Below are 16,265 nucleotides of genomic sequence, written 5' to 3'. Positions count from 1 at the left end.
TTTTGTCATTTTTTCTCTTCTCCATATCTTCCATCTCTTCATTTTCCTCCTCCTCTTCCTCCTCCTCCTCCTCCTCTTATTTTCTCTTCTTCTTCACCTTCTTCCTTCTCTTCTCTTTCTGCTTTTTCTGGATTTGAATCAGTTATTTTTTGTCATTTTTCACTTATCCATATCTTCATCTCTTCCTCCTCTTCCTCCTCTTCCTCTTCTACTTCTCCTCTTCTATTTCTTCTTTCTTTCTGCTTTTATTTCTGCGCATCTGTATTTTTTTCTCATTTTTTTCCTTTCCTTTTCATTCACATTCGGCCATATCTTTATTTTCCTCCTCCTCTTCCTCCTTTTCATCTCTTCACTTTCCTCTTCATCTTCCTGCTTCTCTCCGTCTTTTGCTCCTTCCCATTCTCCGCTTCAGTAATTTTTTGTCACGCTTCTTCCTCTCCTCCTTTTCCTTCTCCGCTGTCTTCCTTTTATTTCTTGTATATTTTCTCATCTCTCTCCTCTACTTCTGATACTTTTTCGCTGCTTCTCTTCCTGCCTGCTTGATGCTTCTTTATCTCACCCCATCCTCCTCCTCCTCCGCCTTCTCCTTCTTCTCCTTCTTACGCGACTGGACCTCCTTATGTTGGCAATCCGACTACGAGGGTATTTGCTACAGGTCTTTAAGTACCTGGATAAGCTCAGTACTCCATTGTTTGAGCTTTTAACTAACCCACGAACTAGAAATAGCGGTTTACTGATTCACGTATTTTTTCTTTTTTAAGAGTACGCCTATAGCGCCGGTAGGCTTTTTCTTGGGAGGCCTGGATGGTAGTTGGCCCCAGCCCGTCATGGCGCAGGCAAGTGTTTATAGTGGTGCCATCTTCTCTTGTGTGCTGGAGTTTTTTTTTTTTCCCTCAAGCCGACACACACACACACACACACACACACACACACACACACACACACACACACACACACACACACACACACACACACACACACACAGAGAGAGAGAGAGAGAGAGAGAGAGAGAGAGAGAGAGAGAGAGAGAGGAAATAAATCCCACTTTCTTGCTAAGCCTTTAATTGTTGCTAGTACATCTGGCAACGCCGCACCGGGGGGCTTCGCATTCAGGACCCCGCCAGACCGGCCTCGACATATTGGGAAGACTATACGTAGTGCAAAATCGATTAACTTAGAAAATTACGTCGTCCATTACTTTCTTGCGACAGGAGTGAGGTGACCAGTCATTTGCAGAAGATACAGACAACAAGTGTTTTATTTTCATCCCCGGGTCATTGAAGTACAGTCGGCAAAAAAAGTATCGAACACCCAATAGTCGACTGAATAAGACTTTGAGCGAAATCTATAGACATGGTGTTGTGTTGGTTAGGTAGGCGCCAATGGGTAGACTCGAGCGACTGGTGCCTGCCGAGCCGACACAAAACCATGTCAATAAGATTCGCTCAAATTCTGTTTAGTCAACGCAAAGGTGTTCGATACTTTTTCTACCGACTGTACATATTATGACCAATCCCTAACACAGCCAACCTCGTTATAGGCCAACAAGCTTTCTGGTGCCTATTTTTTAACGCTTCCATTTTGTTATCCTGACGAAATGACCAATCCATAACACAGCCTACCTCGTTATAGGCCAACAAGCTTTCTGGTGCCTACTTTTCAACGCTTCCATTTTGTTATATGACGAAATGACCAATCCATAACACAGCCAACCTCATTATGGGCCAACAAGCTTTCTGGTGCCTACTTTTCAACGCTTCCATTTTGTTATATGACGAAATGACCAATCCATAACACAGCCTACCTCGTTATAGGCCAACAAGCTTTCTGGTGCCTACTTTTCAACGCTTCCATTTTGTTATATGACGAAATGACCAATCCATAACACAGCCAACCTCGTTATAGGCCAACAAGCTTTCTGGTGCCTACTTTTCAACGCTTCCATTTTGTTATATGACGAAATGACCAATCCATAACACAGCCAACCTCGTTATAGGCCAACAAGCTTTCTGGTGCCTACTTTTCAACGCTTCCATTTTGTTATCTTGACGAAATGACCAATCCATAACACAGCCAACCTCGTTATGGGCCAACAAGCTTTCTGGTGCCTACTTTTTAACGTTTCCATTTTTTTTATTTTTTTTTATCTTCCTCCTCCACCTCCTCCACCACCTCCTCCACCTCCTCCACCTCCGCCGCTGCTTCCGTCACTGTTTTATCACTTTTTCCTCCTCTTCGTGCTCCTCGCCTCGTCTCATGCCCCACCGAGCGAGAAAATCCCAAGGTGACGGAGAAGAGCAGAACGGCTGAGTTAGTGGGCCGCGGGGGAGGGGGGAGGAGCAGGCAGAAAGAGGGGAGGTAAGGAAGGGGGTGGAGGAAGAAGGGGGGAGAGGTAAGGAAGGGAGGGTGGATGAAGAAGGGGGGGAGAGGTAAGGAAGGGGTGGTGGATGAAGAAGGGGGGAGGTAAGGAAAGGGGTGGAGGCAGAAAGGGCGTAGGTAAGGAAAGGGGTTGGAGGCAGAAGGAGGGGAGGTAATGAAGGGGGGAGAGGTAAGGAAGGGGGGTGGATGAAGAAGGGGGGAGGTAAGGAAGGGGGTGGGAGGAAGTAAGGAAGGGGGGAGGTAAGGAAGGGGGAGGGGATGCCTGCCCACCCCTAAAACACAGAGTCCCGGGGTACAGTGCGGGCATGAGATAGGGATGGGCGTGTGAGTGCGTGCCCCGTGGCCTGTGTGGTCTGTGTGGTCTGCCGGCGTGTGTACTGCGAGGGGCGGGGTGTGGGTGACTAGGGGGAGGGGGTACGGAGGGAGAGGGTGTAGGGGCCGGGGGTCTGGGGGCAAGTGAGGGGTCCAGAGTGCACGGAATCACCATGAATCAGTCAGGTGACCAATTAGCCTCAGCCACGCCAGCCATCACTCTGCCAGCCGTGCGTCCCTTTCTCTCTCTCTCTCTCTCTCTCTCTCTCTCTCTCTCTCTCTCTCTCTCTCTCTCTCTCTCTCTCTCTCTCTCTCTCTCTCTCTCTCCCTCTCTCTCTCTCTCTCATTTACTTATACACACAGTATCCAACACGGCGCCTCTGTTGTGGTTGCTGTGTTTGAATTCCTGTATAACTCCTTTTCTGAGCAGCCCACCCAGCACCTTCCCCCTTCCCCCTTCCCCCTACCCTGGTCGGAAGTGGTGACCTGAGGAAACCAGGGAAGGCATTCGTCGTCACCAAGGAAATCGTCGTAACCAAGATTTCCCAGTCGGCTTTGTGTCCCGGGACGAGGTTCGCGGGTACCATGCAAAGCCAAAGACATTGAGTTGATCATTCATTCACAGGCCACGCGCGGTGTAGCTCCTGTCTTCAACAATAAGCTAAAGACTTCCGAGTTTATATACACGGCAGATTGTTTTAATGTCGTATTAGTATTTATTAGGAGTTCTGAAGACTTGAGAGTTTATATACACGGCAGATTGTTTTAATGTCGTATTAGTATTTATTAGGAGTTCTGAAGACTTGAGAGTTTATATACACGGCAGATTGTTTTAATGTCGTATTAGTATTTATTAGGAGTTCTGAAGACTTGAGAGTTTATATACACGGCAGATTGTTTTAATGTCGTATTAGTATTTATTAGGAGTTCTGAAGACTTCCGAGTTTATATACACGGCAGATTGTTTTAATGTCGTTTTAGTATTTATTAGGAGTTCTGTAGCTGTAGTTTGGCTTTTCAATTCAATTTTTTGGGACGAAGTTAGTTGGATGTGTTGAGTTTTCACAGTTAACTCGACATATTACAAACGCAGTCGAAAAAAGTGGTATAAAAAAATCTACGAAACAAACAAATTTTTGGGACGGAGTTGTTTGGATGTGTTGGGTTTTCACAGTTAACTCGACATATTACAAAATCGGTCGAAAAAAAGTGGTATAAAAAATCTACGAAACCAACAAATCTAATCACTCCTTGAAAAACGGATAAAAGAGGAAATATCAACCACACTGTTATTGATGACTATATAATATATAATGCGAGAAAAAAGAAACCAGGTGATAGTTTAGACATTGTTTAGACAGATTTAGACAGGTAATTTAAGGCGGCACATTGAGAAAAAGAAATGATCGCTATAGTTTACTGGTGTTGTTCCCCATGCCAAGAGGATTAGACCTTAAGCCTACCCAGCACCTCCACCCCCCCCACCTAAGAGTGCCTGCCTCCATTTCACCCCACCTCTGACAGTGCCCACGCCCCCCCCCTTACACCATACACCCCCTTCCCTCACGCCATGCACCCCCCTTCCCTCACGCTATGCTCCCCCTTTCCCTCACGCTCTGCACCCCTTCCCCTCACTCCATTCACCCCCAGCCTCTCTCCTCACCCCCTGCGCCCCCCAACCCCCCAGCGCCCCGATATGCATGGCCGACAGACCGCGCACACCTGTTTCGTTTGCAGCCTGTGTGACCGCGGCCCAGTGACCCCTCCCATGCATCCCCCCCCCCCCCGACCCCCTCCCTTCATGACCAGCCTCCTCCCGTTACTGCTCCTGCCTCGTCTTCGTCTTCCTCCTCCTTAAATTCCTCTTCCTCCTCTTGCCTCTTTTTTTTTCTCTTCCTCCTCCTCCTCCTCCTCCTCCTCAAATTCCTTCTTTACGTTCTTAGTTTTCTTCCTCCTCAAATTCCTCTTTTTTTCTTTCCTCTTCCTCTTCCTCTTCTTACTTCCCGCCTTCGTCCTCCACATCTTCCTTATCGTCTTTCTCTTTTCCTTTCTCTTCCTTTCCATTCTTAATCTCGTTCTCATTTCATCATCATCATCGTCGTCATCCTCCTCCTCCTCCTCATCTTCATACTCTTCCCCTCCCATTTTCTCTTCTCTTCATTCCATTGGCTTCTTTTTACAGCAGAGGAGACAGCACAAGGGCACAAGAATAGGGAAACAACATTAAAAAAAAGCCCGCTACTCGCTGCGCCTGTAAAGAATCCAAAGAGGTGGCCGAAAGAGCAGTCAGTTACGTTTAGGCTCCCGGCGCGGCGTAAAAGTCCCTTCATTTCTTCGGTCGTTACGCGTTTTATGTCTTTCTTCCGCCCTCCGTGTGTCGCCGTGGCTTCATTCACTCCTTTGCCGCGTCAGACCTTTTTTTGCGCTCTCCGGAAGCAGAGTTTAAAGATCCATGAACCATTATCTTAGTCCTCATCTGCGTCACCTGTTGTGTTATTCCGCCCACCAGGTGTTATTCAGGGACAGGTGCAAGGGATCTGTTGTCCTATTCCGCTCATCAGGTGTTATTAAGGGACAGGTGCAAGCGATCTGTTGTCCTATTCCGCTCATCAGGTGTTATTAAGGGACAGGTGTAAGGGATCTGTTGTCTTATTCCGCTCATCAGGTGTTATTAAGGGACAGGTGTAAGGGATCTGTTGTCTTATTCCGCTCATCAGGTGTTATTAAGGGACAGGTGTAAGGGATCTGTTGTGTTATTCCGCTCATCAGGTGTTATTAAGGGACAGGTGCAAGGGATCTGTTGTCCTATTCCGCTCATCAGGTGTTATTAAGGGACAGGTGCAAGGGATCTGTCGTCTTATTCCGCTCATCAGGTGTTATTCAGGGACAGGTGCAAGGGATCTGTTGTCTTATTCCGCTCATCAGGTGTTATTCAGGGACAGGTGTAAGCGATCTGTTGTCTTATTCCGCTCATCAGGTGTTATTAAGGGACAGGTGTAAGCGATCTGTTGTGCTATTCCGCTCATCAGGTGTTATTAAGGGACAGGTGCAAGGGATCTGTTGTGTTATTCCGCTCATCAGGTGTTATTAAGGGACAGGTGCAAGGGATCTGTTGTGTTATTCCGCTCATCAGGTGTTATTAAGGGACAGGTGCAAGGGATCTGTTGTCTTATTCCGCTCATCAGGTGTTATTAAGGGACAGGTGCAAGCGATCTGTTGTCTTATTCCGCTCATCAGGTGTTATTAAGGGACAGGTGCAAGGGATCTGTTGTCTTATTCCGCTCATCAGGTGTTATTAAGGGACAGGTGCAAGGGATCTGTTGTGTTATTCCGCTCATCAGGTGTTATTGAGGGACAGGTGCAAGGGATCTGTTGTTATCCGCTCATCAGGTGTTATTGATGATGATGATGATATTGAGGTGCAAGGGATCTGTTGTGTTATTCCGCTCATCAGGTGTTATTGAGGGACAGGTGTAAGCGATCTGTTGTCCTATTCCGCTCATCAGGTGTTATTGAGGGACAGGTGCAAGGGATCTGTTGTGTTATTCCGCTCATCAGGTGTTATTAAGGGACAGGTGCAAGGGATCTGTTGTCCTATTCCGCTCATCAGGTGTTATTGAGGGACAGGTGCAAGCGATCTGTTGTGTTATTCCGCTCATCAGGTGTTATTAAGGGACAGGTGTAAGCGATCTGTTGTCTTATTCCGCTCATCAGGCGTTATAAGGGACAGGTGTAAGCGATCTGTTGTCTTATTCCGCTCATCAGGTTTTACTAATGGACAGGTGCAAGTTTTTTTTTTTTTTCATACCTGCTGTTAACCTCGGCTACCCACTCCCCAGCCACCCCCATGAGAGTCTAATGTAAGATAGAGAGCCGTTCTTCTGACTTAAAACACTGCTATCTTAGGCTCGTCTGCGCTTGCTTTTGTTTCCCATGTGCAAATTTACTTTTTTCCCTTGAGGTTCTCTAAGAAATGGTACCTCTGGTTGTCTCGAAAATGTAAGACCTTGAATGTGAAGTGTCGAATATCTATATAATATCTTGAATTTGAGTTTTCCCCCTTTTTTTTTTACGTCTTGCTTGAGGGGCTTGGATGGTATTCGGCCCCAACCCGTCATGGCGCAGGCAAGTGTTTATAGTGGCGCCGTCCTCTCTTGTCTGGTCATTCGTGCTCTTCACCTTAACTTTCTGAGATCGACCTTCCCTTTTTTGTCTGGGACCTTCTTGAAAACCACCCATTGTTACTTTTACATTCGGGGTTAGTATGATTCTTGCACAAACTACTAAACGAGCATTAATATTTACCCATCGCCTATAGATTAGCGTGCAGATGAAGTTCTAAAAGTAAAAATCATGTCACACTTGTATAAATCATAGTCACACTTGTAAAAATCAGTCACACTTGTAAAAATCATGTCACACTTGTAAAAATCATAGTCACACTTGTAAAAATCATGTCACACTTGTAAAAATCATGTCACACTTGTAAAATTCATAGTCACACTTGTAAAAATCATGTCACACTTGTAAAAATCATAGTCACACTTGTAAAAATCATACTCACACTTGTAAAAATCATGTCACACTTGTAAAAATCATACTCACACTTGTAAAAATCATGTCACACTTGTAAAAATCATGTCACACTTGTAAAAATCAGTCACACTTGTAAAAATCATGTCACTTGTAAAAATCATGTCACACTTGTAAAAATCATAGTCACACTTGTAAAAATCATGTCACACTTGTAAAAATCATAGTCACACTTGTAAAAATCATACTCACACTTGTAAAAATCAGTCACACTTGTAAAAATCAAAATCGTGTGATGTGTACAAAATTCGTAAGGGCTCAGCCGATTAGTTTACCAATGCAGGAGACAAAACAGAAGGGAAGGATGCTACTGGTACTGCCCTAGGAAGGTGGATGGAATAGGTTTACGGCATTGCAAATCTTGTGTAGCGGCGGCGCTCTGAGGCGGGGAGGACCACGGCTGACAGGTTGAATTTATGAGTTGCGGGGAAGAACAGCAGGCGAACCAGCGTCGCTCGGAGTGTGTGGAACTGGAGACGGTTATGCAGCAGCGACACCATTGATGAGAGTAAAAACAGCAGTAAGGAGATGAAGAAAAAGAGGAGAGAAAGAGGGAAAGAAGCAAATGAAGAAGGAAGACTTGAAAGACGGAAGAAGAGGATGAGGAGAAAGGCAAGCACAAGAAGAACGGACTGCAGGAGAACGAATGAGAGATGAGAACAATAATAACAACAATAGCTACAACAACAGCCACAACAACAATAACTCACAACCACCACCACAATTACCACCACCACCACTACCAACACGCCCCTCCATATAGCATACCCCTGACAACCCAGTACAACGTCCCCATCACAGCACTCATCAAGACCTGTAGTATGTTGGGGTGATGTGAGGCCTCCGTCAGCGAGCCACTTAACACTCCACTTCCGATGTTTCTTGATTCATAAAGTGTTGTAATGGTGATGGTGATGATGATGGCGATGAAGAGGACGGTGATAACTAAGATTGCCTATGCCACAGTATCGCCGCCTCCACCTCGCTTCCGTACCGTTGAAGAAAAAGAAGAAGAAGAACAGGAAGAAGAGCAAGAACGAGAACAGGGAAGAGAGAAAGAAAGGAAGAGAAGGAAATGAAGAAGAGTTAGAAGAACAGGAAGAAGAACAGGGAAGAGAGAAAGGAAGGAAGAGAAGGAAATGAAGGAGTTAGAATAATTAGAAGAGCAGGGACGAGGAGGAGAAGGAGTACGAGGAGCAAGACGAACGAGAAGTGAACGATAGAATCCAATAGAACGAATAAGAGAAATATAAAGCAAGAGAATCAAAGCCCAAAAGATAGTGTGTGATTCCCTAAGACCGTGTCCCTCGTTAGCGTGTCTTTCCCTCGTAATTTCTTGTGGTCAAATTTTTTTTTCAACCTTTTTTCTCCGCAAGCTTGCATGAGTGTCTGCCTGTCTGCCTGTCTGTCTGTCTGTGCGAGGCGGGTAACAACACCACAAGCCCGCCTTCTCACGCACGCCTCAACCGTTGATCTTATCCCCAAGCGAGATTGAGATCCACCACAACGGAAGAGTATACATTTACATCCACTCCTGGAGGCGGGGGCGGCGGGGAGTGGAGGATTGTAGTGGTGGAGGAGTAGTATGCAAGTGGTCATGGTGGTTGTGGTATGGGTTGTGGTTGTGGGTTTGGTCTTAGTGGTGAAATTGAGTGGTTAGTGTGACCGTTGTTGTAGTGATGGCGTAGGTAGTAGGGAAGTGTTTGTGGTTGTGGGTTGTGGTTGTGGTGTCAGGCTGAGTGGATGAGTGAGATAGTTGTGGCAGTAGTAGAAGCAGCGGTGGTGTGTGGAAGGCTTGTATAGTTAGAACCGTGGTCGTTGTCGTGGTGGTGGAGATAACAGTAGGCAGGGCTGGCGGCGGGTCGGGCCTCCAGTCTCTTCCCCTGTCAATGCTCCGCCGCCGCCGCCGCCGAGCCTCTCCGTCCCGCGGTAACTCACGCGCCGCCGCCGGCCAGCCCCCGCCGGACGGGCCATTACCCGCCGCGTCTTCTGAACTTCCTGCACCATTTTTCATCTAATTTACTGAGATTGTCGCTATTTACAACGTGCACGCTCCTAGCTGGCGCGGAGAAGAGTTGTGGGGGGTAGCTCCTCCTTCTCCTCCTCCTCCTCCTCTTCTTCCTCCTCCTCCTCCTCCTCCTCCTCCAGGTGACCAGCACGCAGCTCCCCCTGCTGGTTCGATGCGGCACACCCTTGCGGTGAGGGCGATGCCCCGCACTCCCCCGGAAGCCCGCGGTCACCGGACACAACAACTGGCTGCTTAGATTTTTTTATAGAGCGAGAGGAGGACGAGGGGAGGCGGGGCGGCGGCCACGGCAGGCATTCACCGCCCACGCGGCTGGCTGTGCTCCTGGGAGGGTCGCGTTGCCTCCCCAGTGCACGCCAGCGAATGTGTTGTGAGCAGTGATGACCGCGCCGCCCCGCACTCCTGCACCGACAACAACAGCAAAAAATGACACAATGAGAAAGTTATTTCTTGAGCGGCGTGGAGTCGTGGCCTAGATGTTGGTCACTATTAACACAGCATCGACAGTGAGCACAAGTCTGTGAGTCATGTTCAAGACTTGGTTGCGGCGACTGATTTCCGAGAACTGAGGAAGACAACTTGTCCAAGAACTGCAGACGAGGAAGAGAAGAAGAAGCAGGAGGAGAAGGAAGAGGAGAAGAAGAAACAAGAAAAAGAAAGAAGGGAGGTGAAGAAGGAAAAGCGAAGTAGTATAGAATGAGGGAAAAGAAGACGATAGGAGAAGGAAAGAGAAAAAATATAAAAAAATTAGAAAGAAAATGAAAAGAAGGAATAAAACCATAATAATGACGATAATAACGAAGGGGAGAAGGAGGAGGAAGATGAGGAAGAGGAGGAGGACCAGGAGAATGAGACGGAGGAGGAGGAGAAGGAGGAGGAGGAGGAGGAATAGAAGTTTAGGTTTTGCGTCGACGTTCCCGCCTTCCTCTTGATCTTCCTGAACATTCATTAACCTGAGTGGTGAGGGAGGGAGGGAGGGGGTGGGGGCAGGGAGGCAGAGGGGAGGGGGGGCACGAGGCACGCTGGGACAGGTTGAACAGGCCGTCTGACTCTTCCTCTGCGCAGTTCGTCATCAGCACTCCTCCTCCTCCTCCTCCTCCTCCTCCTCCTCCGTCTTGTCTTTCCTCCTTCCCACGTTCTCCTTCTCTCCTCCTCCATGTTCGGAAAAAAAGTTCTTTATTCGGCAAACCTGTTCCGCGTTATCCGGCCTGTTCTGCGGCGCTCGTCCGCATCATTCATCTCGATCTTCTCTTCTCTTCTCCTCCTCTTCTCAGGCGGCCCCGATCCTCTCTGTCTGCCGCCCTTCGCTTGGCTTCCTTCCTCCACACTGATCTGTCTGTTCCCGTCCGTGGCATCCCTTCCTTCAGCTCAGTTCAGTTGTAGACACAGAGTTATAGACTAGAGGGTTCAACTCCAATCTCTCGTCACGGTGAGAGGTGACGCCACTGCTCCTGCCTGTAACTCTGTGGTCGACCTTTCCATGATTCCAAATGTTTACACTTAACCACTATTAGCCAGCCACCACTATGATATTTTGGAAAACTGAACCGATCAGCGTGTTGATGAGACATTGCTGCATATCATCATCATAAATGTATTGCACTCAGGTATACCTACAATAAAATAACGAGAAAAAAATATGGTAGTGTATAAACTCTTTTGCTCACCTTTTTTGCTTAACTTCTTGTCATTCATGTACTTTTTATTGCATTAAATATCTGTTTACAGTTTCAAATTCAGCACATCTTTCCGATTCAGATGCTATATGACATGTACCAATGTAACAATAATTAGGGGTACAAAATGGACAAGAAAATAACAAGTCTATCTGACAGAGGATCGCTAAGGCTCTGCTAACTTGATAATATCAGTAACAGACTTAACTATGTGGTGTTAAATTTCTCTCTGTCTCGCCATCCGTCACCCTAAGATGGCCGCCAGTTGCTTCAAAATCCAGGCTCTGGGAACCATCTATGTATGTTGTAGGTCGGGAGCATAGCCTTTGTAACGGCGTCGCTCTATCCCTCACTCTCTATAGCTAGTATTTTGAAACATATCTGCGCTTCAGTTCCCCTGTTTGAAAAGCCTCTTGTAAACGTTGCTTGGATTTCCACGGACTATTTTGGGATGAGAGTGATAGTTTTAGTCGACTCCTGCATCTTGAACGGAAAAAAAACATCCGTGAGAACCTGGTTTAGGAAATAGTCATGATGAGAGACAGGTACATTTAGTAAGGATATCTCTCTCTCTTCCTCTCTCATCTCCCCTTTCTCCCCCTCTGCCCTCCCTCCCTCCCACACACTCTGCCTGATCCTCTCCTTAAAACCAGACTCAGCCATTCCCTTCACGTCTTACTTAAAGCCGAGGAAACAATTACCAGCATCATATACAAGAGAGAGGGAATGACCAACCTAACATCTGCGTACCTAAAATAAATAAAAACTGCTATAATGTTTCTGCGGTGAGGCTTATGTAAAAGACGACTTAATGGTTGCTTAAAATAAATGAAAGTTCTTGCGAATGTTTCCCCGTCGAGGGTTAAGGGCCATTTTTTAAACATTTCATCCCCCGAACTCACATATTTGACAAGGCCTGCATAAGAGTTGTAGGCATTTCCAGGAGCATTTGCATGGCCCTGTTGGTAGTTCGACCCTCCTTCTGTACCATGAACGTAAACAAAATCGTTATAGAAACCAATTGATCTCCTTTACGGCCTGGAAGGAGTTGATATGAGCGGCAGAAGCGTCTGGGAATGCCGATATAAGAGTTTTGGGCATTTCCAGGAGTATATGCATGACCCTGGTGGTTGTTTGACCCTCCTTCTGTACCATGAACGTAAACAAAATCACTAGAACTCGACTGCTCTCCATTTCGGCCCTTGGAAGTAGTTGATGTGAACGGCGGAAGCGTCGGAGAATACCGTCGTTAGAGAGGGAAGAGAACCTGAACTTGCAAACCCAGCCCGGCAACATTACCTGCCTCACGTCCGCTAAATGAAGAACACTCAGTCACGCGCGCTGTTGTGAGCCCGGGGAACACATTCTTGACACGCGGCCGTTGACTTGATGGAGGAAGGGAAGGAAAACACGGCAACAAAGAACAAGGAAAATAACACATGAAAACGAAGAGGAAGAATAGGAAAACAGAAAGCCGTTGACTCAGATGAAGGAAAGAAAAACGAAAACAGAGAGAAAGGAAAATTAAACCAGGAAAACAGAGCAGCAGTAAGTAGGAAAACAGACACGGGTAAAGTACATGTTTGTGAACCTCGGAAACAACATGACGGAGGAGAAGGAGGGAAAACATGAAAACAACTAACTAGGAAGGAAAAGGAAACCAGGAAAACAAAGAGGAAGGAAAACAGAAAAGCGGATGAAAGGAAAAGCGGGCTCTCAAAAAAATGCATGTTTGTGAGCAACGGAAATAACTTAATAGGGAAAGGAGAGAAAAAAGAAACCAGAAAAAATATAGAGAAAGGAAAAGGAAAACAGGAAAACAAAGAGGAAGGAAAACAGAAAAATACATGTTTGTGGGCCACGGAAATAACTTAAATTTGAAAGGAGAAAAAAAAACAGAAAAAATATAGAGAAAGGAAAAGGAAAACAGGAAAACATGCAACAGGAAAGCAGAAAAGCGGGAAAAAACGGGAAAGTGGATACTCACCAAAAAATAAATAAATAAATAAATAAATAAATAAATGAAAAATAAATTGAGAAGCAAAATAAGGTAGTTGTTTTTAAGTATACCTAATTAATAGTCGCTTTAAATGTGTGTGATTATCATGTTGTTAATTAATGACACAGAGCATGAAGGAAGAATTTATACTCTACCTCTATCTCATTTATCTATCTACCTATCCATATATCCATCTACCTCTATCTATCTACCTCTCCTCTACGCCAGGAAATTCTCCCCTCTTATTTACCTTAACATTATTTAATTTTCTCTATGACGTGAATCTTCAGTAATCTCTTATCTATCTTATCTTAACTATCTATCTATCTGTCTATCTATCTATCTATCTACCTCTCCTCTACTCCACTCCACTCTATCCACTCTTATTTACCTCAACATTATTCAATTTTCTCTTAAGACGTGAAGTTTTGGTAATCTTTTATCTATCTTATCTTAACTGTCTATCTAGCTATCCATATCTATCTATCCGCTCCACTCCACTCCACTCTTATTTACCTCAACATTATTAAATTTTCTCTAAGACGTGAAGTTTCATTATATGGGGAATTGTTAAACGTGGTATTTTCCTTTAGCCCGTATACTTAAACGTCTCGGCGCCTAAGATCGCCTGTCTGAAAAGCCTCTCGCTATAGAAGTTTCTGGGCTTTTCATGGAATGTTTTGTGATGCTGGTGATATTTTTTTTACAGCAAAGGAGACAGTTCAAGGGCGCAAAGAAAAATATATAAAACCCCCCCCGCTATTTACTGCTCCTGAATAGGGGTCAAAGGAGTGTCCAAAAAGAGAGGTCAATTTCGGGAGGAGAGGTGTCCTGATACCCTCCTTTTGAAAGAGTTCAAGTCGTAGGCAGGAGGAAGTACAGATGAAGGAAGATTGCACCTGAGTTTACCAGCGTGAGGGATGAAAGAGTGAAGATGCTGGTTGACTCTTGCATAAGGGGTTTGGACAGTATAGGGATGAGCATGAGTAGAGAGTCGTGTGCAGCGGGGCCGCGGTAGGGGGGGAGGCATGCAGTTAGCGAGTTCAGAAGAGCAGTCAGCGTGAAAATATCGATAGAAGATAGAAAGAGAGGCAACATGGCGGCGGAATTTAAGAGGAGAGCCCTTTCCTCTCGTTCCTCTCCCTCACCTTTTTCCCTTAATAACTTCTCCCTCTCTCACACCTCTCTCTCACACCTCTCCCTCACCCCTATCCTCTCACTCGTTTCCATCACCCCCTTTCTCCTTACCTCTTTCCTCATCCCTATCCATCACCCCTGTCTCTCTCTTACCCCCTATCCATCCACTCCATCCATCCTCCCTTTCCCTTGCCCCGTCACATCCCTTCACCCGTTCCTCCCTCCCGCCCTCTCGCGCCCACTTATCTGATGGGTGTGCAGCCTCCGTGAACCGAGTTGCCGCCGATACCCCGAGATCATTACAGAGCTGAGCGCAGAGTATTTGAAAGCGATGATACCAGTGACCCCGTGTGGGTGGGGGGGTGGGGATGGGGGGGTTGGGGGAAAGTGGAGGAAAGGGGGAGAGGAAATGTGTGTGTGTGTGTGTGTGTGTGTGTGTGTGTGTGTGTGTGTGTTTGCAGAGAGAAGGAAAGAAACACGGATATATTTTTATCATCATCATCATCATCATCACTTCCTCCTCCTCCTCTCCTTCCTCCATTTCAAGCAAGTCCTTTCCTCCATCCCTCCGTCTCTCCCTCCTTCCCTCCCTCCCTCTCTCACTCACCCTTCTCTCCCGTCACACGAACCGAGAGAAACAGAGAAAAAAAAAGGAAAAAAGAAAGAAAAAAGTAAATGAAAAAAAAGAAAGGAAAAAGAAATAATAAAAACCACGTGAAAGAAAACCTAAGAAAGAGGAAATATAAACGGAAATAAAAAGAAAATAAAGAAAATAATAAAGAAAGGAAAACACGTGAGAGAAAAGCTGATGATAAAGGGAAAAAGGAAGAAGAAAAGTTAATGCAATATAAAGAAAAGGAAGAAGAAAAGTTAATGCAATATAAAGAAAAGGAAGAAGAAAAGTTAATGCAATATAAAGAAAATGAAGAAGAAAGGAAAAGACGTGACAGAAAAAACTAAAACAGAGAAAAGGAAAAAAAAAGAAGTTATAAAAAAAAGACTGAAAATTAACGAAAGAAAACCTAGAAAAGAGAAACAGGAAAAAAAAGTTAACTAAAAAAAAGGAAAAAATATGAACGCTGAAAAAAACACGTGAAAGAAAAACAAAACAAAAGAAAAACCTAAAAAAAAGAAAACACAAAAAAGAACAAAAAACACCAAAAAAAACGAAATATTGAAAACACGTGAAAGAAAACAAAAAAAAAAAAAGAAAAAAAAACCATTAAAGAAAAAAAAAGAAAAACCCCAAAAAGAAAACAAAAAACACACACGCAAAAAAAACGAAATATTGAAAACACGTGAAAGAAAACAAACAAAAAAGAAAGAAAAAAAAACATTAAAGAAAGAAAAAAAAGAAAATTTAAAAAGAAACAAAAACCTAAAAAAAAAACGAAATATTGAAAACACGTGAAAGAAAACAACAAAAAAAAGAAATATTGAAAACGTGAAAGAAAACAAACAAAAAAAGAAAAAAAAACATTAAAGAAAGAAAAAAAAGAAAACTTAAAAAGAAACAAAAAACAAAAAAAAACGAAATATTGAAAACACGTGAAAGAAAACAAAAAAACAAAACAAAAACAAAAAAAACAATATTAAAGAAAGAAAAAAAACTTCAAAAACCCCCTAAAATACTGAAAGCCTAAAATGACCCCCCCAAAAAGATCCAACCCAATCAGCGTGGCGGGGCGCGATCACCTGCCTTGCTGACCACCTCGGTAATTACGTCTCGCAGGTGACGCCTCGACTGCCAGGTAAGGCTTGCTCCGCGTGACCCCAGACTGACCCCTGGGCAGCGCGCGTGACCTTCCCGAGCCGGTGCGAGGAGGAGAAGGATGGGAAAGAGGCGGTAAAGGAGGAGGAGGAGGAGGAGGAGGAGGAGGAGGAGGTTGTGGTGATGGTGGAGGAGATGAAGAACGGAGAAGAAGGAAGAAATGCTGGAAAGATTAGGAAGATGGGAACAACTTGAAGGGAAGGAAGAGGAAGGAGGAGGAGGAGGAGGAGGCAGAGGAGGAGGAGGAGGAGGAGGACATATCGTGGTGTTTGAGGTGGAGGGTAGAAGGCATAAAAGAAGGGAAGAAGAACGAACGAAAAGTCTACGAAATAATGATAAACTTGGGAAGAGGAGAGGCAGGAATATATTGTG

This window comes from Eriocheir sinensis, chromosome 6, assembly GCF_024679095.1.
Source record: "Eriocheir sinensis breed Jianghai 21 chromosome 6, ASM2467909v1, whole genome shotgun sequence".
Taxonomy (NCBI): domain Eukaryota; kingdom Metazoa; phylum Arthropoda; class Malacostraca; order Decapoda; family Varunidae; genus Eriocheir; species Eriocheir sinensis.
The sequence above is the reverse complement of the archived record's forward strand: the minus strand, read 5'-3'. Positions refer to the sequence as shown.